Genomic DNA, 24,726 nt, shown 5'->3' with positions numbered 1-24,726 from the left:
ATATATATATATATATATATATATATATATATATATACATACAATGACAATGATAATGACGGCGATGAGGTAGTGAGATGTGGGACTTGAATCCAGAGGACATGTGAAGACTAGAGAGGAATGAAGCTAATACATTCTGCTGGATGTGCAATGTTGGTGTACATGAGTGACAGAGTGCTAGTGTGTTGGAAGAAAAGTTATGCATGAGAGGAATTAGATGCAGTGTGCAAAGGGAAAAGACTGGTCATGTGATGTGTATGAATGAGGACAGCTGCATAAAGAAGTGCCGATCAGTTAAAGGGAATGAAACTCATGGAAGAGGGAGACCCAGGAAGACATGGGACATAGTACTGAAGGCTGAACTCAAGACACTGAGCCTTATGAAGGAGATAACCAAGGACCAAAATATTGGGTGCCTTGCTGTACTCAAAGACCTGTCCACCACAGCAGAATTGATATCCTAAATGACTTTGGTTAAGGCTTATTTAATGCTTGTCTGTGAGGGGCTCTGCTTATATCATGTAAAAAGTCCCCATCAATCATTTCCCTCCTACCTTTTATCCTCTAAACCCATCACTTCTGTATCATCTGGGAGCAGAATAGGTACTTACTACATCCCGCTATTCTCTCAATTACCTCCTTCCCCACCTTGAACCGCTTCCATTTCCCATTATCTTCCCATGCCTACTGTCTCCACCTACCACCTCTTTTCTGTGTCTTCTCTCCTCTGCGTTGTTCTACATCATTAACACCTCGCTTCTCTGCTATCATCCTCAATGTCCTCGCATACCTACCACAACCCCTACCTGCCCCTGAGCCTCTCCAATATCTCGCTCCATCGTTTGTCTTATCACCTCCAATCTACCCGCCCATCGAGTCCAAACCTCTGTATCAGCCCACGTATTCTCACCACCCTTAAAATCATTTGAGGGCATGTCCCAACATGTCTTCACCATCATCTCTTCCAATATTGATCTCTTTATTTTATTCTCTGTCTTGCCTTCTCTCTTTCATTTTACTCTCTAACTTGCCTTTCCTTTCTTTTTCAACTGGAGTATTCATGTATCTGCAGCAAAACACCTACCCCCTCTATAGCTCTAATCCCTCATCAATTAGTACTTTCACCCTACTACCCCCTCCTCCCAGCTGAAAGGGACCTTTGTCTTACAAGTTACTTGGTAACCCTATCAGTACTGGTGCCACATAAAAAGCACTGGTGCTGGTGTCACATAAAAGGCACTAATGCTGGTGCCATGTAGAAAGCACTGGTGCTTATGCCATGTAGAAAGCACCTAGTCCACTCTGTAAAGTGGTTGATGTTAGGAAGGGCATCCAGCAGTAAAAACCATGCCAAAACAGACAATGGATCTTGGTGTGGATCCTGGCCATACCAGTTCCTGTCAAATTGTCCAACCCATTCCAGCATGGAAAACAGACATTAAATGATGGCAATGATGATATATATATACATACATAGACATACATACATACATATATATGCATGTATGTATATATGTATTTGTGTATGTGTGTGTGTATGTATGTATATATGATTACATGCATATATGCAGCTATAAATTTACACAACCACAAGACATGTGCACACATACACACACGCACACACACACACGCACGTGGTTACATACATAGATATGCATACATGTGTGTTTACAGGTAACCAGGGCAACCATAGCTCCATTATAATCCCAATGTAAAGTAATGAACTGGGGCCCCTGCATAGTCAACCATTGGATACACAAGTTAATATTGGGCTCCAGACCCTGCTCAAGCCATAAGATCTCATTCCTAACTGCTTCACTCTCTTCGGTCGTTCATCTTTCTCTCTCTACACTTTCTTTCTTTCTCTATCTGTGTGTGTGTGTGTGTGTGTGAGTGTATGTGTGCGCGTGGTGTGTGCACACGTGGCGTATGTGTGTGTGTGATTTTTTTTTTTCCAGTTACTGCTATCACCCTAAACATTTTTACTGGTGAATGCAGCTTCACTGATGGATCATTTCATCTTCCTTGAAGGTGTTAGAAGGGAGATAAACAAATAACAATAACAGCAACAACCACATATCCTCACACCTATCGCCACACCCACCTCCACGAACGTCATCATCATCATCAACAACAACAATAACAACACCAAACAAACAAAGCAAGTACAACAGAAGAAAAGCAACCTATGGAAGGGAAGAAATCGCATATCCTGTTAACCGAGATACTAACGTGACAGAAGCATTTTGTAACTCATACTGGGCATTCAGTAATAAGAACATCGAGAAGCCTTGTGTTTTTCTAATCTGCGGCTACTAATTGATGTCAGCTCAGTATTGTCGACACATCGACTGCTTAGACACAAATGGTGCTTCGTTATAGACACAGAGGTAAGAAGTTACACTTTACTAACTGGCATTTATCTATTTATTTATTTATTTTCAACTTATATCGTGAATGCATCTACATATTATTTAAACTTATTTTAACGCTGTCCCGTTCTTTCCGTTTACGTTAAACATTAACCATATAACTTCTGTGTGTGTGTGTCTGTATATATATACATGTGTATGTATGTATGTAATGTATTTCTATGTGTAACCGTGTGTATACATATATGTATACACACATATACACGTACATACACACACGCACATTATATATATATATATATATATACACATACACACATATAAATATACACGATCGTATGTTTGCTTCTATATGTTCTGTTTGTGTTTGTGAATACGTGAATATACATAGCCACATTAATATGTTTATAGGATGTACATATATACATACAAGATTACTTATTTGAAAGCAGACTTTTAATAATTAACAAGCAGTTGCTGATCAGCCCATGATTGTTATTTCGTCTATTTTCAAGTCCATCTGTTGTTAGTTTATATTTAATTTTTATTTTTACTTCCCCATTACTCAATGAAAATCACAATTTTATTATCATTAATTCAAACCTATTGCCCTCTACTTGTTTTTCTTTTTTAATCTTTACCATTTCTTGAGAAATTATCCGTTGTATATTCAATACCACACATCCTCATCTTATGTGTATCAATAAAGATTTGTTAGTTTGGCTGGTTTGTAATTTCTACTACCAGTTTGTTATCTTGCCACATCCGCGTTAACAGAGTTCATTTTGCACGTGTGCAGTACATGTTATAAAATAATAATAATACCAAGTTCTATTTTCTGCTGGTCTGTTTGTAGGATATATCATAAGTTCTAGAAATCTAACCCGTCTATCCATCTATCCACCCATTTATCTATCTATCCATCCATTTACTGGCACCCATCCGAGGATGAAACCTGTCTGTTTACTTCGTTCGTTTTTTCCTTCGTTCGTTCAGTCCATTGCTGCAACCAGTTTCATTTGATGATTTCTTACTGCAGTAGGGATATTGGCAGCGAGTTAAGTTGCTAATTCTTTTCATATGGACGGACATTCATTGATAAATTTACTGGGTCGTAGTAAGAATATATTTTCAATGAGAAACAAGAAAAAAAAAAGAAAAAAAAAGAGTACGATAATGAACTGACACGTTCGATTGAGGAAGAGGGTGTGAAAGAAAGGAAGTTGTCTATGTCGTGTCAATATACCAAATATGTATAATTGCATGAGTGTATACATATATATTTATATAAAAATGAATGTATTTGTGTTTTAGCAGACAACTAATTAATTATTTTGGTATTTTCCTATTGTTATTAAATATTGCTCTGCAACAGAAAGAACGAACCAATCATTGTTAGGCATCTCTAAAAGGATATAAAATGAAAATGAATAAAAATAAAACGTGAAAACAAATAAAGAAAGAAACAAACAAGCACATAAATAAGATCAGGTTTATTGATCTCCTACTTGAAATTGTTGCCGGCCATAAAGTGTGGTAGGGCGGTGTTAACTGTGCGGGTAGTCGTTTTTAGGTGATAGGGGAATGTACAAGAGAGGGGAGTGGGAAATGTACGAAGCAATAGTCGTGAAAGTGATAAATAGCTGAAGACAGCAGAGCACGTCAACAGAAAATTTGGTTGTTGCGATTCAATTGTATCCATGTGTTACGCCAAGAACTGTCGTTTAATGGGACATTGTTGCAAAGTTCCTTCAGTGCAGCAGCTATGATAGATAATAGTAGCTGTTGGATTAGCACAAAACAGAGACAGTCTGCTTGTAGAATAAAAGCTTCATCTGGTATGTGCACATGGGACCTACTATGTTTATCAATTTTTCTTCAAATTCGCCCAATATTTTTAGGATAAGAATGGAGCCTTACTGTCTTAATATGTGCAAATTTTGAGGGTAGAAATAATATATTACTTTAGGTAAGTAAATCAATCTTTTTAGCTATTGAAATATTTACTTGCTGAGAAAATAGCTTCGTAAGGTAAATATACTATTTGTAAGAAATATTCTTGTGAGATAATTATTTCAATGGTGTTTTAATTGTAGGTGACTCATTATGAATATAGCATCTTTAGAAGCAAAGGACAAATATTCTTGTTTCATTTTAAGTCAAAACCTGGGTATGTTTTGCTTTGCATGTATGAAAAGTGAGTCTTGAACACCCTAAAGGCTCACCTCACTGTTAAATTTAATCTTATCCTTTAAATCTGACTTGTAACGCTCAGGAAATAATGACATTTCATATTGTTTTCAGGAGAAATACTGCAGGCTGCAGTAGCTTTTCAAATAAAGTAAATGAACGATTGAACTATTCCTATAGTTGAATATTTCTGTATGAATTATGAAGGGGGTGGGTAAGAAGATTTTGGTTTTGTACTGAACAACTTTGTCCTTTTCACTTTTTTTTTAATGAGGTTTCTTAATTTCCCTATTAATATTGCTTCCAAAATTCATCAAACCCTGCACATATAATCATAACAACCTTATTGTCAGATAAGTTTGTGTCTCTGAGAAAGGACCTGCCCTAGACGTTAAAGTTCACCTCTTCTCATGGCACACCCATTTACCTTATGAATTTTGTTGACACAGCTCATCACTAGTTTATTTAGACTTTTTTTTTTCTCCTGTTGACTTGATTGTATTTGGTAGCTTGTTTTTAAAAAAATATTTTGGAGTAGTAGAATTAAGCATTGACCGCCTCAATCTCAGTAGTCTTTGAGGGCTGCAAAGGTCATGGTCTTCATTTAATTTTTGTTTAAATTTAAAGAAATGTTTACAATCAAACATAGAAGTTTTGACAGATTGTAGATGAATATGAGGAAAGGTGATGATAAAAACTGAGCATTTCTATTTTTAATTCATTTTTAGAAATTGATTTTTAACAGTTGAATAAGAACATTAGAAAAAAATTATTTTTTCAAAAAGGATGCAGTTAATGATTAAATTTTTCAAACCATTTCCCTACCATGATAGTCTGGGAAAAAATGTAAACCTGTTCAAAAATATTTGTACAACATATAGAAATAAAACTAAAAAGCTGCTATTTTTCACATCACTCTCATTGTCAACATTATCATTATTTAACATCTGCCTTCCATACTGGCATGGGTTGAATGGTTTGACTGGAGCTGATAAGCCTGGGGGGACTGCACCAAGTTCCATTAGCCGCTTTGGCATGGTTTTTACAGTGGAATGCCCTTCCTAATGTCAACCGCTTTACAGTGTACTGGGTGCTTTTTATGTGGCACCAGTGAAGTCTGCTATGGCATGGTTTTATGGTTGGATGCCCTTCCTAATGCCATTCACTTTACAGAGTGGACTGGGTGCTTTTTATGTGGCACCAGCACCAGTGAAGTCACCATATAACTTGTGAGACAAAGTCCCCTCAATTGAGAGGGGAAGAGGTATTGAAAGAGGTGGCTTTGTGCCAGGTGATGAAAGGTTGAACTATGATAGAGGGACAGAAACAAGTGTCTTGCAGCAGAAGGTATATGTGGTCATCCCAGTTGGAGAGAGAGAGAGGGTGAGAAAGAAGATGGCAATGAGCCAGGGCATACTCTCAAAGTACAAGGATGTGACCACTCTGTATTCTAGAAATATATGCTTTGGAGATAGTATTAAATGTGGTATATTTAGCACATGTCATGACAAAAATTATTTCATTCTTTTACCAGGACAGCATCTTTTAGAGTATATTCAACAATATTAATTCCAGTACTTGACCAACACTTATTTTATTGACCCTGGAAGGCTAAAAGATGAAGTCAAATTGAGCAGTATTTGAACTCAGTATATAGGGAGGTGTTACCTAATTTTAATTTTATCAAAAATAATATTTAGGTAAGAAAATTTGGCTACGAGATTTAGAATAGAAGATAGAGAGGAGAGATATAGAAAGGTCAGTAGAAGTTAGTCTGCTTTGTGTTAAATTTAGTTTTGAACTGGTCTAAAGAATAATCTCTCTCAAGGTAAAATGCTAGTGTAATTTTGACAGGATTTTAAGTTGCTATTAAATCAAAGTCATTGTTATCATCTCAGCATCCACTTTCCATGCTTGCATGGATCATATAGATGGAATTCTTTTACTAAGATTTTCCATAGCCAGCTGCCCTCCCTATTGCTAACCCTCACTTATTTCCAAGCAAGATAATATTCCACCATGGCTGGACATATTTTTACAACTATCATGTGATATCAAGACAATGAGACACAAATACATACATGCATGCACACATACGTTCATACATATACAACAAGCCTCTTTCAGTTTCCATCTCCCAAATCTATTCATAAGTCTTTTGTTCGGCCTGGGGCTATAGTAGAAGACGCCTCTGTCCAAGGTATTGTGCTGTGGGATTGAACCCAAAATCATGTCATTGGAAAAAACAAAAAAATTGGCACCTGTTGGTTATGACGAGGGTTCCAGTTGATCCGAAATTAATGTGCAAGTGGCTGAGCACTCCACAAACACGTGTACTCTTGACGTAGTTCTCAGGAAGATTCAGCATGTTACAGAGTATGACAAGGCTGGCCCTTTGAAATACAGGTAGTACTCATTTTTGCCAGCTGAGTGGACTGGAGCAACGTGAAATAAAGTGTCTTGCTCAAGGACACAATGCATCACTGAGAATTGAACTCACAACCTTATGATCGCAAGCTGAATACCCTAACCACTAAGCCACACACCTTCACTGTGGTTGGGAGGCATACTTCTTAACCACATAGCCATACCTGCACCTATACATTGGGCAAATGGATACAGTATTGGCTTATATATGCATGAGTTGAGGATTTGTATCTTATGCTGGTATTTCTTATGGGAAGTGAAATACTTTCTAACATTTTATTTCATCTGACTGAATACAGTGAATTACAAATCTTTTGGAAATATTAGCATCTGGTATCTTCTCCAAGCAGGGACTTACATTCTCCTGACTTGAGAATTGCTGTCTTCAGCAGCCCTCTGAGGATTGTGGAGACATGTTATGTCATATGTGAAGCCTGCTTTCCTCAAAATATGCTTTATTTTAGTTTTACTGAATAGTTTTTTGATAATTCTTTTTACTGTAGGCACAGAACCCGAAATTTTGAAGAAGGAGGCTAGTCAATTACATTGACCCTTTCCCCCAGTATTCAACTGGTACTTATTTTATTGACCCCAAGTGGATGAAAGGCAAAGTTGACCTTGACAGGATTTCAGCTCAGAATATAATACTAGGTTTCTGTTACCCATTGTTGAAATTGAGTCAAATTATTGCTGAGCAACAGAACAGAAGATAAGACTGCTTCTTGTAAGCTTGATTCCAGCTTGTTATTTCAATGATAAGATGAAAGGATATTAAAAGGATGGAAGAGTGAGACAGAGAATAAGTGCATGGTTATTATTAGAAAGTGTTGATGAAGTGAGTCAAGAGATTTTGGAAACTATTAAAACTTTAAGAGGTACCTGATATATTTTATTGAATTCTCACAAATTGCTCTTGAACAAGGTGTGCAAAATGAAAACATGATCTTTGTGACACTATTAGTGTCATTTAATTGTTGTTATGTAGCTCGCTGATCAAGCAAACCTTGTGGTTACAGGTGTTCCAACCATGACTGTTTCATCTATTTTCTTCTGGAACTACATTATCTGATGAATTCATTTCCAGTTTTAAGATGGTAGAGTTTGATTTGCGAGAGATTTGACAGCTGTTTCTATTAGACAGAATGACAATTGAGGGTAGTGGTTCTCAAACTGTTGTAGCTTAGCACCTCCTTTCTCTAGAAGGCATTTTACAAAAGATCCTCTTTTGGAGATTATTTTATCAAACAGAATTAATTTTGTACAATAGTTTGTTATTCATATTTTTGTATATCACTCCATCCAGCATGTGCCTTTTTGTTTTTAGATATTTGTGAACTAGTGCCCCTTATGTTAAATATTTATAGTAATTACTAGACTAGGTGAGGACTTATATAACTAACTTATTTTGAACCTTGGCACATCATCTGTCATATTTTATGCTCACTGATAACACACTGTCCTCATATTCTAATACCAATAATAGTTTTGTTTTGTATCTTTGAAAATGTATTTAAAATATAAGTATTGTACCTGGTTTAAATATTTTATTTCTAAGAAAAACCACAACTATGCTAGCAGAATACGGTACTAAAAATAACATCTGACCATAGTTATAGTGCATAAAAAAATATTTGGAACATGGCAGGGTAAATACATTTGTTTTTTCAAATATAAGAACAAGAAGAAAATATTTGAATTCAAACTTGAAAATAATTTATTGTAACTAATTTTTTCTCAATTTTATTTTTCTGAGATGAGGAATTTTATATTATGTACATTGTTTAACATCAGTTGGGATGCTGTCCTCATCTTGATGGTTGCTTTTGCTATGTTTCAGCTGTTGTATGCTCCAACCTTCTTCAGATGTCTTGTGATCCACCTTAGTGTCTTACTTGGACCTCTAGCTGATTGCACTGCTTTAACTAATGCCTTTATCCACTAAGGTGAATCACAAGACACCTGAAGAAGGCGGGTGCGTATACGGCCAAAATGTAGGGAAAACAACAATCAAAATGAGGTCACCACTCTGATTAATGTAAACTGTACATAATTTTGCTTTTTGTTTTTCATTTGATATCAATAGGATTTAAAAACTTCTAAACATCCAATCTCCTCTTGGCATTTACTACCCCTCTGTGAGCTCACCTCACTCTAAGAAACGCTGGTGAGGAGCTTCCGTGTTAGCTTAAATATTATTAAAAAAATGTTTGTGCAATATTTTGAAGGCATTAAGTTAAAAGCAGATGATAAAAATAGTTAAAAGTATAGATAGGAATAAAGCAAGATTATTTGACTAAAGATAATGTATATGTTTGTATTCAGGAAATTAGAAGAGGTGGCTGTGTGGTAAGTAGCTTGCTTACCAACCACATGGTTCTGGGTTCAGTCCCACTGCGTGGCATCTTGGGCAAGTGTCTTCTATAAACACATCGACACCGGTTGTCAAGTGGTAGTGGGATCTAAACATAGACACAAAGACACATGCACACACACCCACACACTCAAAAAACAACACACACATGACAGGCTTCTTTCAGTTTCTGTTTACCAAATCCACTCACAAGGCTTTGGTTGGCCCGAGGCTATAGTAGAAGGCCCAAAGTGCCATACAGTAGAACTGAACCTGGAACCATGTGGTTGGGAAGCAAACTTCTTTACACACAGCCACACCTGTGCCTATGCAGGCGTGGCTGATATATTTCTGAAGTACATTGCCTGAAACTGCACGATAACTTTTGAAAATCAAAAGTTGGATTATTTCCTTTTCTGGTTTGCTTTATGTCAATATCTCACACATGAAAATTTATGAGCTAATACTTGATTTCAGAAGATGTGGTTTTAATATACCTTTCATAATTGATAATGGCATTTAATAATATTTTTGCAATAAATTGTTTTAGATACTTTTTTTTAAAATTATTATTCTCTCATTCCACTCTCAGAAGTGAATATAGAAGAGATTTCTCGAGGTCACTTTTTAAAATAGTTTTCTTTTTATAAATCTCATTCTTTGATTGTAAGAACAAATCTATTATATTCTCAATAATAAAATAGAACATTCTTGAAATAGCTCAGTTGTTTATTTGAATTTAGCTGTTTACCTCTAGACTAGTGAATATGAACGGTTTATATTTACCCTACATCAGTTTGCTTCTATTGCATTCGCATTCCTTTTGAATTTGATGTTTTAATATTTTACATTTTAAAATTCTCTATATTATCGATCCAATGCATTTTCTTCTTAGTTGTATTTTAAAAAATATATATATATCTATTCTATCATACATAAATGTGTTAATAGTTATAGTCAATTGGTATTGAAAAACTGATTTTTATCAGATTAATGAAAATAAAGCTGACAGTGTTCGAGATAGATAATTTTATGGGAAATCACTTTAAATACAGGTTGTAACACAGATTGGTTGAAATTTGTATTGGTAAAGCCATTCCCTTGTTTATTGTAATAAAGGATTAATGGAAAAATACTAGCAGAGTATGATACAAAGAATAACATCTGCCCACCAGTATAGTGCATGAAAAAATATTTGGAACATGGCAGTGGTAAACATTTATAATATAAGAACAAGAAGAATATATTTGTATTATCAAAAAATGAAAATAACTTGTTATAATTAATATTTTTTCTTTTGTTTTTTCATTTGATGTTAGCATGATTTAATTAATAAAGTATTTCACAGTTGAATGGAAAAGACAGATTCAATTTAAAACAGAAGATGAAATGAAATTTGCTAATCTGTATGATATCTAATTATAATGTTTGAACACACCAGTGAATCATTATAACAAGGCTTCATATCTCTGACATATTGTTTGCTCGCATCTTACTATTTCTAATTTCACCTACAATCAAATACCATAAGCTTCCAATGATCAAGAGAACCAGATTATTTTGTTACAGAAATTTCCTTCAATTACAAGTGTTCTCATATAGAAATTTCCTTCAATTACAAGTGTTCTCAGCTCAGACCTATTTAAAAATTGATAGCAGTTCTTGTTTAACCAAAAAGAAAAAAAATGTTCAGATGTATGCATTTGTGTTCATATCAGGGCTCACTACATATTAAAACTTCACTGGATCGATATTGATTTCTTACAAAAGCACAAGGCCAGAAATTTATATGAGAGGGTTGCAGTCAATTTAGTTGATTCCTAGTATCTTACTGATACTATTTGCACCTTCTCCATGAGATATGGGAAGCAAAATCAACATTGATAGCGTTTAAAATATGGACATTATTAAATACCACAATGTGTTTCGTCTGTTACTTTACCAGTTCTGAATATATATAACAATATAATTTTGCTGTAAATATCATAATGATTACGCGCGCGCGCGCACACACACACACACACACACACACACACACACACACACACACACACACACAGTAAACGCAAATGACATTTAAAATTTACAACAGCTGTTTCGGTAGAATTTTATTTATTTAATGCAGTCATGAAAAATTACATTATGATATATATTCCACTACTAGTCCAGCAAATGTTGGTTATGTCCAGGTCTATGTTTAAAATGTTATCTGTTTAATATTTTACATGATGACAGTGGATTATATATTACAATGTAATCTTTTATGACTGCATTAAACGAATAAAATTCTACTGCAGCAGCTTTTGTAAATTTCAGACATCATCTTTGTTTACTTGTTATACTTATGCCATACCAAAGACCCATACCTGAGCTAGATCTCTGGTTTAAATTGTATTTGGTACTTGCATGTCTACAATATCCTGTCAATACTTGAGGTATTCAAGGTGAGCTCTATGTTATTGTACTTAGCCATTTCTGGTGTCTTACTAGTTGATGTGCCTTGATTCTTATGAATTCATATAACACAATTATATATATATATATATATATATGTCTGTCTGTCTATCTATATGTCTGTCTATCTATCTGTCTGTGTCTGTCTGCCTGCCTTTCTATCTATCTGTCCGTCTGTCTGCCTATGTATGTATGTATGTATCTGTCTATGTTTCTGTCTTATCCATCTTGGAGAGAGACCTAGTTAAGAAATTAGAAGAGGCACTTAGATCTGGCATTACATCCAACGTACTGGCAACGAAGTTGGTCCTCGACCAACATTTCAACATCAAATATGAAGGATGTGTTGTCAGAGCTAGGATGCGTGCTCTGAGGAACGAAGGAGTTGGAGCCGTCCGAGAGGCTCGAGTGGCAGAGGCACAACGAGGAAACAAAGCCAACATTAAGTCCCTGACAGATGAACAGGACTGCGAATTACTTACGCCTGAAAGGATGTGTGAGGCCTTTCAACAACATTTTGCCTGACTGTTTGGGACAACTGGTAGTCAAAACGCAGAGTGAACTTTAGTGCATACCTGCATAGCCTACCACGACTCTCAGCAAAAGAGGCAGAGTGTTGTAAAAGATCCATCACACCTGCAGACGTACAGGATGCAATGGCAGGCTGTGCGGGAGACAAGTCACCAGGCTTGGATGGTCTGCCCTATGAACTTTATTGTCATATGCCAGACTTGTTTGGAGGCATCTTGGCAGTTGTCTACTGCAACTGGCTGCAAAACAGGAGTATCCTCATCTTTGTAAAGTAAGGAGCAGTGGTACTGCTAAAGAAAGATCCAAACAAGGGGAACGTCATAGATAACTTCAAGCCCAGGCGAATGTCATAGATACCTTCAGGTGCAGATTTGAAGATTTTAGCCAAAGTGTCAGCTGAGAGGTTGGTGCTTGTCATTGAGAAACTGGTCGAGAAGGTGCAGACGTGTGCCATGCTGGGTAGGAGTATCGACGACAACCTCCATCTGATGCACTACATCATAGACAGGGTAGTTAAGGAACCTGGCATGGATGGGGCGCTGATCAGTTTGGATCAATCAAAAGCTTTCGATAGGGTAGCCCATCACTACTTGGAGGCTGACCTTAGAGCAGCTGGTTTTGGTCCCATCTTTCACGGTTGGATCGCTGCCTTATACAACGGCATCCACTTGGTAGTTCACATAAATGGTCATCTGTCCAGACCATTTAACATCATGCGTTCAGTTCGTCAAGGATGCCCCCTCTTGTCACTTCTGTATATATTGACTCATGATCCACTACTGCGGAAGCTGGTGATGCTGAGGGGCATCCCGCAAGAGCAGCGTGTCTGTATACGTGAACGACGTCACCATCATAGTGTCGAGCCACAGGCATATAGACCTGGTCGGTGAGACACTAAAAGAATACAAAGCAGTAACGGGAGCAAAAATTAACCGGGAAAAGTCAGTGGCCTTGTGGCTTAGCACCTGGAGAAGCAAGCGCATGCCATCCAACAGTGTCTCCATTGTGGGATGCTGGACTGACAGACTGATTAAATTGCTCAGTGTCTGGTTTGGTCCAGACCTCCAACTGGGGTGAGATAATGACTAGGGTGGCCACTCTCACCCAGCAATGGGTCACGAGAAAAAGCTCTCCCTAAAAGGTCGGCTGGAGGTGGCGAACGCGTACATTGTATCTGTCATCAATTCTTGTCTGACTGTCGTACCTTGTCCTGACCCTACCATCACCAAACTGGAATGCATACTCTTCCACTTTTTGTGGAAGGGAAGCATTCCGATGGTTAGGTGATCCATTTGCTGTCAACACCTGCTAAATGGAGGGTTAGACATGCTGTAGTTGATGATGCGCAGACATGTGCTGAAACTGCGACATTTCTGGGGCTTCATAGATGATGGTGAACAGGTGTGGTCGCTGTTTGTGCAGCGCGCTTTCCTGCAGCTCGTCTCTTTGGCCGAACTGTAGTCGTAGATCAAACAGAGACCGAGGCTAGGCGAATGGCACCATGAGTGCCACCTTGCTCTCAAGCAACTCTGCCGTCTGGGACCAAACTTGTGTAACTTCAATTCCACAAAGGTGTTCTATAGAGGATTAATGGAGTGGAGGTGCGATGAGGTTCTCAGGCAGAATCTGGGTGTCGACGAGGTACACCTGACCTGCCTGTTCAGGACAACTTTCAGGCCAGGACCTATGGACAATCACCAAAGATCCCTGGTCTGGCAGTGCCATTGAGAAGCATCACCCGTTCAGGATAAGCTCTACAGGCATGGTTCGAGACACACCAGACTGACTTGCTTGAGATGCAGTCAGAGTGACCTTTGATTGATACTTTTTTTTTTTTTTTAATCAACTCTGTATAGAAAAAAAAGGGCAAAGTTCACCTTGGCAGTATTTGGATTCAGAGTGCTAAGAGTTGGAACAAATACTACAAAGCGTTCTGTCTGACACTCTAATGACTCTGCCAATTCACCATCTTCAGGAAAAAAAAGCTTGTTTTTTTCCACCTTATAAAACTTCAGCCTTGCACTTTCCCCATACTTCTTCCCTGAATACCTACCTACCTCTGTACCTTTCTGCTGTAGAAGTTACCTTCCCATGCACTACAGAAAATATCTTCATATCTTCCACTTTTGACAAATTAAACAGCATTTCCAAAAGAAGCTCCTGATATTCTTATATTTTGAATATATGAAAAATACGTTCCTCATTTGAAAAGAATCCTTTAAGTGATTTGGTATCAATTCCTCAGTATTTTATCGATCTCTTAGAAGTATGATAAATAGTTGAGTCACTGCTGTTATTTTCGTCTAAATATGACAAATCTTACAAGGCATGATTTAGTTTTATTTCCTTACATCTTGATTTCAAATTCTACCAAAGACCACTTTGACTTTTACTTTGTAGGGCCAAGAACATGAAGTAGAGTTAAGTAGTATGGTTGATTTCTAAATTACATAAACCAATATTTAATGCTGATCCTTTGCCTTTCATCTGTCTGGATTCATTGGTTTCAATTTCATTGAGTATAATCTCCCTACCACTTTCTAATACTGTGACATGTACCACCATTGCTACCAATATCAAGACAATTATCTTCACCACCACTGCTGCCAACCTACAGCTAACCATCCATTATTGCTCCACTGTGACTTTCATGGCCACTGGCAACACCATTTTTGAGAAACTGCGGCTGCTGTCATATTTGCTTGTTTGGCAATCAAAATACAGAATCTACATAAACTCATATTTCTAAGCTGTTCACTTCTGATGATGAGCCTTTGTGCCTGAAATATATAAAGGTTACTTAACTTTTCCTGTTCACATTGTTAGAAGTTCTCCATCTTCCTTATTTGTTATTTTACTTATGTAACTTTGTGCCTATGTCAGAAATCATATATACAGACTTGTGATATTTACAGCAGTGAGCTGATCTGTACTTACTAATGATATCTATTTACATCTAGTTGGAATGAACCAAGGAGTATTTACGATGGAGTACAGAAAAGTTCTTGGCTTTAAGGGTATCATGAAAAGGCCTGGTCGGAGGCCAAACCTGATGAGTTTTTTTTACAGGGCTTAGTAAAACTGAGTGACTGCTGCAATAAGTGTGTGAATCTGAGAGGGAAATATGTTAAATAAAATCATAATTAACTGATCCTCCTGTATTTTCTTTTACCCAGATTCAGAAAGTTTTAAGCATCCCTTGTACTATTTTTGCAGTGGGTAGAGTCCAGTTCTGAGGATGATTAGTGCTTATTGACTTGTCCAGTTGTGGCTTTTAATTTTACACATTTTGATATTGGTCAACAATACCAACAGCTCATTGTGTTTTAACTTAAGACCTAGTATCATTTTTCATAAAACCAAATTGCTGAAATGTTGATTGATATATGATGTCACTAATCAATTAACGAAATTGTGAACTACTGTTTTTACAACAATAGCTAAAATATTAACTGTACTGATGATAAAGACTAAATGAAATGCCATGAACTTTTACTGAGACAATTATCTTTCCGTATTGACTGCTAAAAACTACATAACAATTTATAGTACTTGAGTTTGTATGGTTGAATTAATTTTCTTAATACATTAATCTGAAGGAAATCTCTATTTTACAGTGATGACCATCAGATATTTTGTTTTATTTCATTGAATCTGCCATAGGATAGATATATCATTCTGATTAATATTTGATTGTACTCTTAGCAATGTTGTTTGTTCTGTTGAATTATTCATTTTTTAATATTTTCCTTATATATCTTGTTAGAAATATGTAGTTGTCTTCTTTTATCTTCTTTTCTTGTTTTAGCCACTGGACTGCATGGCACCACCTTGAAGGTTTTAGTTGAACAAATCAACCCTAGTACTCATGTTTTCTTTTAATTTTATTGGTGTGAATTATTCTATTGCTGAATCACTAAGTTACTTGGATGTAAACAAATCACCACTGTTGTCAAGTGGCTGGGGTAGAAACACACACACACACACACACAAACACACACACACACACACACACACACACACACACACACACACACACACACACACACACACACACACACACACATGTCTGGTGTCCCAGCACAATCTTCAGGCACTGCCCATATAGCATAACAAACTAAAAATAGTATGTTATGCCATTTGGGCAGTGCCTGAAGCTTGTGCTGGAACACCAGATGTGTTACAAAATACTGTCTGGCATGCTTTCATCACATGAAACTAATACTAGCACATAAAAAGATAAACTGTGTTTATTAAATAATATTTATCTCTCATCAGCTGGAGTACTTTTTTGTTGATCTTATCATCACAGAACAGTACACTCTGTATGTGTGTGTGAGTGTGTGTGTTTGTGTTCGTCCCCCACTGTTGCGTGACAACTGGTGTGATTTGTTTACATCCCTGTAACTTAGCAGTTTGGTAAGAAACGACTGATAGAATGAGTATTAGGCTTTAAAAAAAAATTCCTAAGGTTGATTTATTTGACTAAAACCTTAAAAGGTCGTGCCCCAGCATGGCTTCAATTCAATAAGTGGAACAAATAGATAAAAGAAAGATGCCTTACTCCAGTAATGAACTATTGTGAAGTTAAACTTTGATAAAATCCTGTTATGGAGACATAATTATTTAGTCTTGTTTAACAGTACCAAAACGCAGTTAATATACACATGAAAGAAATACACTTAAAATGCTTTACCCTCTTTAAGTAAGAATAGGAAACAGCACAAACATTCAAATTTGCTACAAATGGTTGGCTTCCCAATCTCTTTTGATCACATATTTATAACCAAACTGAGACTGCAACCTATCCGAGGCCAGTTTTATCTTCAAAACTGAAAGTGCTTCAACTCTAAAAAGCTGTTGACCTTCTGCAAATTACAAGTGCTTTTCACATTAGTGAGCTGCTCACATAGTTGTGATCATACATCTACCTCACACGTATTCTCAAACATTCACGATTTCAGTTTAAAGAAAGGACATCTAGGTGATAGGCAAACAATAATTCACCAACATGCTATAACCAATATCTCATTGATGTGGTGTAGTGTTTTTTTTCTTTTTTTCTGCCACTTCAAGTGGAAACAATAAAACATAAATAAAATGAATCATAACTACAAATGTTACAAAATGCTTAAGAACGTGCTGGAGGAAAAAGAAAAGAAATACCTGAAGAAAATGAAGTTTAGAATTTTAACGATGACTTTTAAAAGAAAATTGTAATTTTTTAATGACTTCGAATAGTCAGTCAAAAGTTAAAAGAAAATGAAAAAATTATTTGTAGAATTTTTTCAAAAATTTATAAAAATAGTCTTACAAGTGCTTTCAGGTTATTCTTAGTTTTAAATTAAGATATATTTAATCAGTAAAAGATAACTCAGTTATGAATTACAGAATGCATAGATATGATCTATAACTTAAATAGCAAAAAAAACAAAAAGAACTATTTGATAAAAGAGTTGTTTTTCTAGAATTTTATCTCAGTATGCTTTTTTTTTAATATTATAAAAATATATCTGAAGGTGATGAGATGAAAAAAATGTTAGAATGCCAGACTCAATACTTCAGAAGGTAAAAATGTAGAATCTCATGAAAATGGTGATGGTTTGTGTTGGCAGCTATAAGTTTGTAGTAGAGTTTGTAGAAGAGTTTGAGAAGTTCACTTGCTATGAGGAGTGGATGATCTAACATTTCAGTATTTTGAGTTTTGTTTAAGTGAGCAAAAGAGGGAAAGTAGCATTGTCATTTTAGTTCTTGGCAATCGTGTGGGAAGGAATTGGAATGGAAGAGAAGTGTTTTGTAGAATTTAGCTTGTTTTAAATTTTATATTTATTTTCCGAGTTAAATTCTTGTAGTGACCAAATTTATACTTTATTTCTTCAACATCAAACCTTAATTGAGATGACCTATAGCCAAAGTTGTTCTAGTCATAACCATCCTGTATCTTTAAGACTATTTAGGACTACATAGTCCAGTGTGTTTTTTCTTTCAGATATAAATACTTGTCAATTATAAGTGAATTGGCAGGGTCATTGAGTAGCAAATAAAATGTATAATCTGAGGGATATTTGACTGATATTTTTAGATTGAGTAACCACAAAGAAACTCTCTCATTGGCTTGTTTATTTCAGGTTGATAATATCAATACTAGTTGGTTTCAATTGACTATTCCTCTCTTATAGAACAAATTATAAGAATTCAGTATTATTAAAAAAAAAAAAGTGGTTAAAAAAAATAAAAGTATTAAGACTATCTTTGCTAACATGGGATAGAATGTATGTCTAAACAAAATTATGACATTGGAATTCAACCTTATCAGACACTGAAATCAATGAGGCCATTTACATAAATTTATGTAAGAAATGATGCAATACTCTTACAAAGCATCAAGTATTTTCATATGTACTGACTGGAACCAGTTACGACATAAAGTTGGTAAGTCAAGTTTAAGACAAACATCTAATTCAAGAAGAGCAATGATAAACATCAGAAAAGACTGTTATGATGAAAAAAGATCATTGTAAATAAGTTGGCATTTGAAGGCCAGGATTTTAATTGAAAAAGGAATAAGCATGTGATTTAGGAGTCTACTTTGTAAATACATGACATGAGTTTTGAGCTTACTGCATGATGCTCTGGGTAAATGTCATTCTCAAGCTGACCAATGCCTTGTGAATGGAATTTTGTTGCTGGAAACTGTGCAGAAGTTCGTCATATATGAATGTGAAAGCCTGTGTCCGTGTGGTCCTTTTATGTTCCATAGCTTAATGGTTTGAAAAGTAGAGATCAATAAGATATATACCAGACTGAAATAAATACTGGGGTCGACTTGATTAACTATAAACTCTTGTCATAACCATAGTTCAATGACTGAAAAAAAAAAAAGATGAAAGAAAATGAAAGAAAAACTAAACTACTGTTAGACCTTGATTATCCCAATATAGACAAGGAGTATTTTGCTTGGATAACTGATCTAATTGTAAACAAAGGAAGCCATAGTGAACATAATTATGTAAAAAAAGAAGAAAATAAAAACAAACAAAACTAAAAATAAAAACATGTTTAAAGAGATTTTATGTTTTTCAATCAATAAAATGTTGTATTCTGTGCAATGTTTGATGCCTTTTCACCACAATCCAGACATTGTAAAGTCTCATTTTTCTGTTCGATTGTCACTGGTGTTCACTTTCTCTTCACAGACATGGTAACAACAACAAACTCAATTACTTGTAACAGATGTATATACTTGGAACAAAGTCATAGAGATGAATGAAGATACCATTGATTTTGCCATGCTTTTAAATTCTTCAGCATGTTAGTCACTTTTACTTTTACAATGTTACAATTATTTTAACATTGTTTAAAATGACTGACTGATATCAAACTAGCAGCCTGGTATATAGTACTTTTGATACCTGGAAACAAAAGACTTGATCATGACACCAGTGTTGAGAACACCTCTCCAATGTTTATGTGTTCTTCAGAAATTTGAATTCACTTTTAATCATTGTAAACAAATGATGAAACAGCAGCACTTATGTTATAATTGAGTTCGAGTTACACACAATTTAGCTAATCAGATAATCACAGGACCTTGAGATCTTGTTTGGATTATCCAAAAATTAGAAACTTGATGTTTAGATATCTGAAATTTAACTGTAAACTACTTCTAGAGATAAAATCTGCTTATGATATGGTAACCACAAAACGGAGATGGATGTAGGCAAATAAAATGTTTCAGTGGAAGTTGCAAGCATACAATGTCATGTGGTCAGTTAGGCTTCAAAATACATAGATGAATATTTGTTAACATAATTAATACAGGAAGCATTAAAAAGCTAACTAGATATAATTATGTGGTGATGGACAAAAGACTAATATTGTTTTTATTTGTCAATTAAGGCAGACAACTCTGGGTATGTTTGTGTCTTATTATGAACTCATTTAAACTGCAACTGGTCAAACATGTTTTTGCATCCTTTAAATAGTAAATGCAAGTCTACAAGAGAAGACTCTGTATTTCATGACAGTAAAAAAATGTTGATTTAACACTGATGTTGGTGCCACATAAAAATTGCCCAGTACATTCTGTAAAGTGGTTTGTGTTAGGAAGGGTCTCCAGCCATAGAACCCATGCCAAAACAGACAATTGGCGCTGGGTGCAAATCTCCAACTGGCTAGTGCCCATGCCAGTGTGGAAAACGGATGTTAAATGATGACGATAATGATGATGATTAAAAACCAAAATGAAATCCATGCAGAATAATAGTTCTTATTGATTTCAGAGTATTTATTTCTACTTTTGCTGTATGATATAGCAACACTAACCAACATTAAGGTGCTGTATAGGCAGAATTGATACTGTTGGTCAAAATGTCTTCTGGTATTTAATTACAACCTTTTACATTCTAAGTTCAAATCCTGCTGAAGTCAACTTGCCTTCTGTTCATCCAGAATCAGTAAAAGTACAGTTAAGTACCGAGACCATGCAGCATCCTAGACATGAATTGAATTTTAATAGATTTTTGAGACTGGCTCAGAAATTTATTCTTAAATCAATGGGTTCAAATTTAGAAACAAAAGTGCTTGGCTTCTGCTCCAAATCTTATGGATTGACTAAAGATTTCTTGTGTTACTAAGGTAAATATATGTATTCAATAAATATGATTATTACCAAATAATCTTGTGAAGTAGTAGAAATAATAAAATACTGCAGTAAATGCCTTTTAGTCCACTTTAGGCTCATTCATATCTGTGTGGTTGAGGTTTGCTTCCCAACTAACTGGATTTGGGTTCAATTCCACTATGTGGCACCTTTGACAAGTGTCTTACACATTCTCACTGGACCAACTAAAGCTTTGCGAGTAGATTTGGATGACAGAATCTGAGAGAAGTCTGTCATGTGTGTGTGTGTCCTTGCTTGATATCAGGCAGTAGTTGTAAAGGAGCATCACCATTATACAAGTGGTGTCCTTCATTTCCAATCTTCCATAAAAACATGTCTCGCCATGAGTAAACATTACCTTCCTTGGAAACTGGTGGGAGTTGACAACAGCAAAGGTGTCTGGTTATTTATAATCTCCCTCAAACAATTCTGTCTTACTTTTCCAAGTATAGAAAAGTGGGCATTAATATAACAATGATTTCTTTACATATTGAATTCATTAGAGCCCATTTTACTTTTCATATCTTGTAATGTAAGTACTTGTCCTGAGTCAGCTAATTGAAGACACTTCTAAAAATGTGTCCTTGTGCCAATGTAATGAAATATTATTACTGAATTTTGTTATTTTTTTATTTTCCTATTAGATAGTCCTTTGTTTTTACTTCTGTCAAAAGTTAAACTGCAGTAATCCCTAGGATTAGAGGTTAACTTTATTTATTGTATTTGTAAGTAGATAATGGATATATCTGTTTTTGCTTTGGTTAAGGTAATAGTCTATAAAAAAAATAAGCTATCTGTTTTTTTGGTGTATGATTAGTCCATGGTCGATGCCCGTGCCACCTTACTGGCCCCTGTGCCAGTGGCACATAAAAAGCACCTACTACACTCCCATAGTGGTTAGCAATAGGAAGGGCATCCAGCAGTAGAAACATTGCCAAATCAGATTGGAGCCTGGTGCAGCCTCCTGGCTTGCCAGTTCTCAGTCAAACTCTCCAACCCATGCCAGCATGGAAATCAGATGTTAAACGATGATGATGATAATTAATGTTAAAAAGAAAACTGTAGAAAGGGAACTATATGTCTATATGTATATATATAGTATTACTATTATTAAGGCAGCAATATGGCAGAATCATTAGCACACTGGACAAAATGCTTAATAGCATTTCGCCCATTTTTACACTGAGTTCAAATTCTGCTGGGGTCAACTTTGCCTTTCATCCTTTAGGAGTTGATAAAATAAGTACCAGTTGAGCATTGCCACCAAGGTCAACTTTATCTTTCATCCTTTTGGGGTGGAAAAATAAAGTACTAGTGAAAGACTGGGGTCAATGTAATCGACTAGTCCTCTCCTCCACAATTCCAGGCCTTGTGCCTATAGTAGAAAGGATTATCATCATTATTATTATTATTATTGATTATAAAGAAGTTTGTCTAATTATAAGGTTAAATTTCTCCAATAACTCTGCTTTTAACCTTTTTGTTTTTCAGTTTAAATCCTGTTTCTTATTCTTGCATAAGTAGGTCTTGAAAATTATTTTACAAAACTGCATATTTCTGTGGTAGTTGTTTTTACTGCTAGACATGCTTCCTACTACTTGCAATGCACCTGTGAAGTTAGTATGACATCTGTCAACTAAGGCAGCTGAGATAAGTAGATAAGTCTGAATGTGCTATAAGAACAGGTGAGTTCTCAAATTTCATGCTGGCCCATTTTTATGGGAAGAATTCATCTCTTCTCAAGATAAACACTCATTTGTTTTTATGCATTGTAATAAGTGATTTTTGGTGAGATAGAATTCTAATTTTTGAACTCTAGTGTCTTTATTTTTTTTGAGATATGCAGAATTGTCTGCTGAAACACAACACAGTAGCTATTTTAGTTTCGAGTCAGTGATGTTTTTGCGTGAATAATAGGAATGCAATTTATATCTGAGATATATAAATGAAAGCAAATAATAAATTGTCATGAGAACTGGTGTACCTGGTTGGCTCTATGCGTGATGTGCCTCTGGGACCACTAACCTGGGATGACCCCAGCCTCATCAAGCAAGAGCATGAAGCAAACAAGCAAGCATGAGCATAGCAAGTATCAAAACAATGCTGTTAATCACTGTTGTGTTTTGTCATAGGAGAATAACTTCTCCTTTCAGACGAATAGCAAATCTAATTTTAATATATATTAGTGAGCTGGCAGAAATGTTAGCATGCCGGGTGAAATGCTTAGCGGTATTTTGTCTGTCTGTACGTTCTGAGTTCAAATTCTGATCTACTGGCCCCCTCCCCCAAAATTTCAGGCCTTGTGTCTAGAGTAAAAAAGAATATGTATATCATTTATTTTTATGAGATTGCTGGAAAGAGGACACATGCATATTATATGTATCCTACATCAACTATATGGGTTTGATTTTTTTTAAATTGCATGCTTGGATTTATGTACAAAGGACTCACTATTGCTTTGAACTCATTACTAGCCCAACATTTTGATCCCACAGTCATTGTACTTCTTAAGTGTGTTAATACTTTCTTTCCTCATTTTCCAAACTGGAATTACTTGTAAATTTCATGTTATTGTTGTTTGTTCTTGGCCAGTCCTTAGCAAGCAAATATATAAGTAAAGCTTTCCAGTTTTGACATTTTCATCTAATTTTTCAGTATATCTAGGATTAATGTGTCCATACCTTTTTATAAGATTGTAAGGTGTGGCATGAGAGGAATTGACTGCTACTTTTAGCAAACTGAGCTACTGCATAGAGGCTTCTTCATTGGCTTGTACTCTTCATATTGTGTCTTCACATTGTTGTTTAGGTCACATCAGCCTTTATCAAACAAAACTATGTGCAAAGGCATTTGAGCTGTGACTGTCTCATCTGTTTATCTGCTTTTTACAGTATGTCTATAGGACTATATTTAACATGTTTTGTTTTTTTTTAAAGATGCTAGTGTCTATGTGATATGAGACAGATTTGGCTGCTGAAAGCACTATATGTTCTGTTTACTGCACAATAGTAAATTTGATAATTCTTTATGGATTATTATGTGATGTTATAGCACAGTGTCAGAAATGTATGAGTTCTGGGAAAACTGGGTTGAATGTTTTAGAATATTTAGTTTCATCCTCCTGCATTCTGATTTCAAATCTCTTTGAGGTTATCTTTGCTTTTTATACTCCTGAGATGATAAAATAAATCCTAGTCATCGTATATAGCAGTGGTTCCCAAACATTTTCAGTCTGCCGCCCCCTTGACACCCAGGCCACATTCCTAGCACCCCCACCTCAACTAACCATCACAAACATGGACCTCTTTCTGAAACAACTTCAAAGCAACTGCATTTCACAAATAAAACTTAAATCTAATGAACCCATTATTTTGTTGTTTTTACATGAATCGCTACCCCATTATCACCCCACTTTTCTTCAATGCCCCTTTGGAACTTTCCACTTCCCCCCGGGGGAGGGGGCAATGCCACTCACTTGAGGAACCACTGATATATAGGAACTGATTTAATTGGCTATATTTCTCTCTGCTTCATATTTAGTCAGTGTAAGAAATTATTATCACATCAACTTTTTAAGATATCAACAATCTTTAAAGATATTCGTTACAATCTTTTGAGATATTAACTATCTTTTAACTGTTTAAATAACTGGAATTTTTTTTTCATTTCTTTTCAGTACAGACCTGTTGGGATCCATATATAGAGCTACTATTCTTTTGTGTTGTTGTTAATTAATAATG

The 24,726-nt window shown here is 35.6% G+C and overlaps 1 protein-coding gene across 12 annotated transcripts in view; it reads left to right on the top strand.

Annotated features, from left to right (window-relative positions):
* The first annotated feature begins 1,687 nt into the window (after positions 1–1,687).
* The window catches only part of LOC106878029 (solute carrier family 66 member 2), a 250,218-nt gene continuing 227,179 nt past the window's right edge, over positions 1,688–24,726 (top strand). For 3 of the 12 annotated variants that reach the window (XR_008263599.1, XR_008263600.1, XM_052965961.1), the window contains exon 1: positions 1,869–2,390. The gene's annotated coding sequence lies outside the window, so the exon portion shown is untranslated. Of the gene's footprint in view, positions 2,391–2,658; positions 4,342–11,620; positions 11,784–24,726 lie in introns of those variants that run through there. The other 9 variants (XM_052965957.1, XM_014927115.2, XM_014927112.2 and 6 more) reach the window with 7 other exon arrangements.

Source organism: Octopus bimaculoides, chromosome 1 (assembly GCF_001194135.2).
Source record: "Octopus bimaculoides isolate UCB-OBI-ISO-001 chromosome 1, ASM119413v2, whole genome shotgun sequence".
Taxonomy (NCBI): domain Eukaryota; kingdom Metazoa; phylum Mollusca; class Cephalopoda; order Octopoda; family Octopodidae; genus Octopus; species Octopus bimaculoides.
The sequence above is the reverse complement of the archived record's forward strand: the minus strand, read 5'-3'. Positions and strand labels throughout refer to the sequence as shown.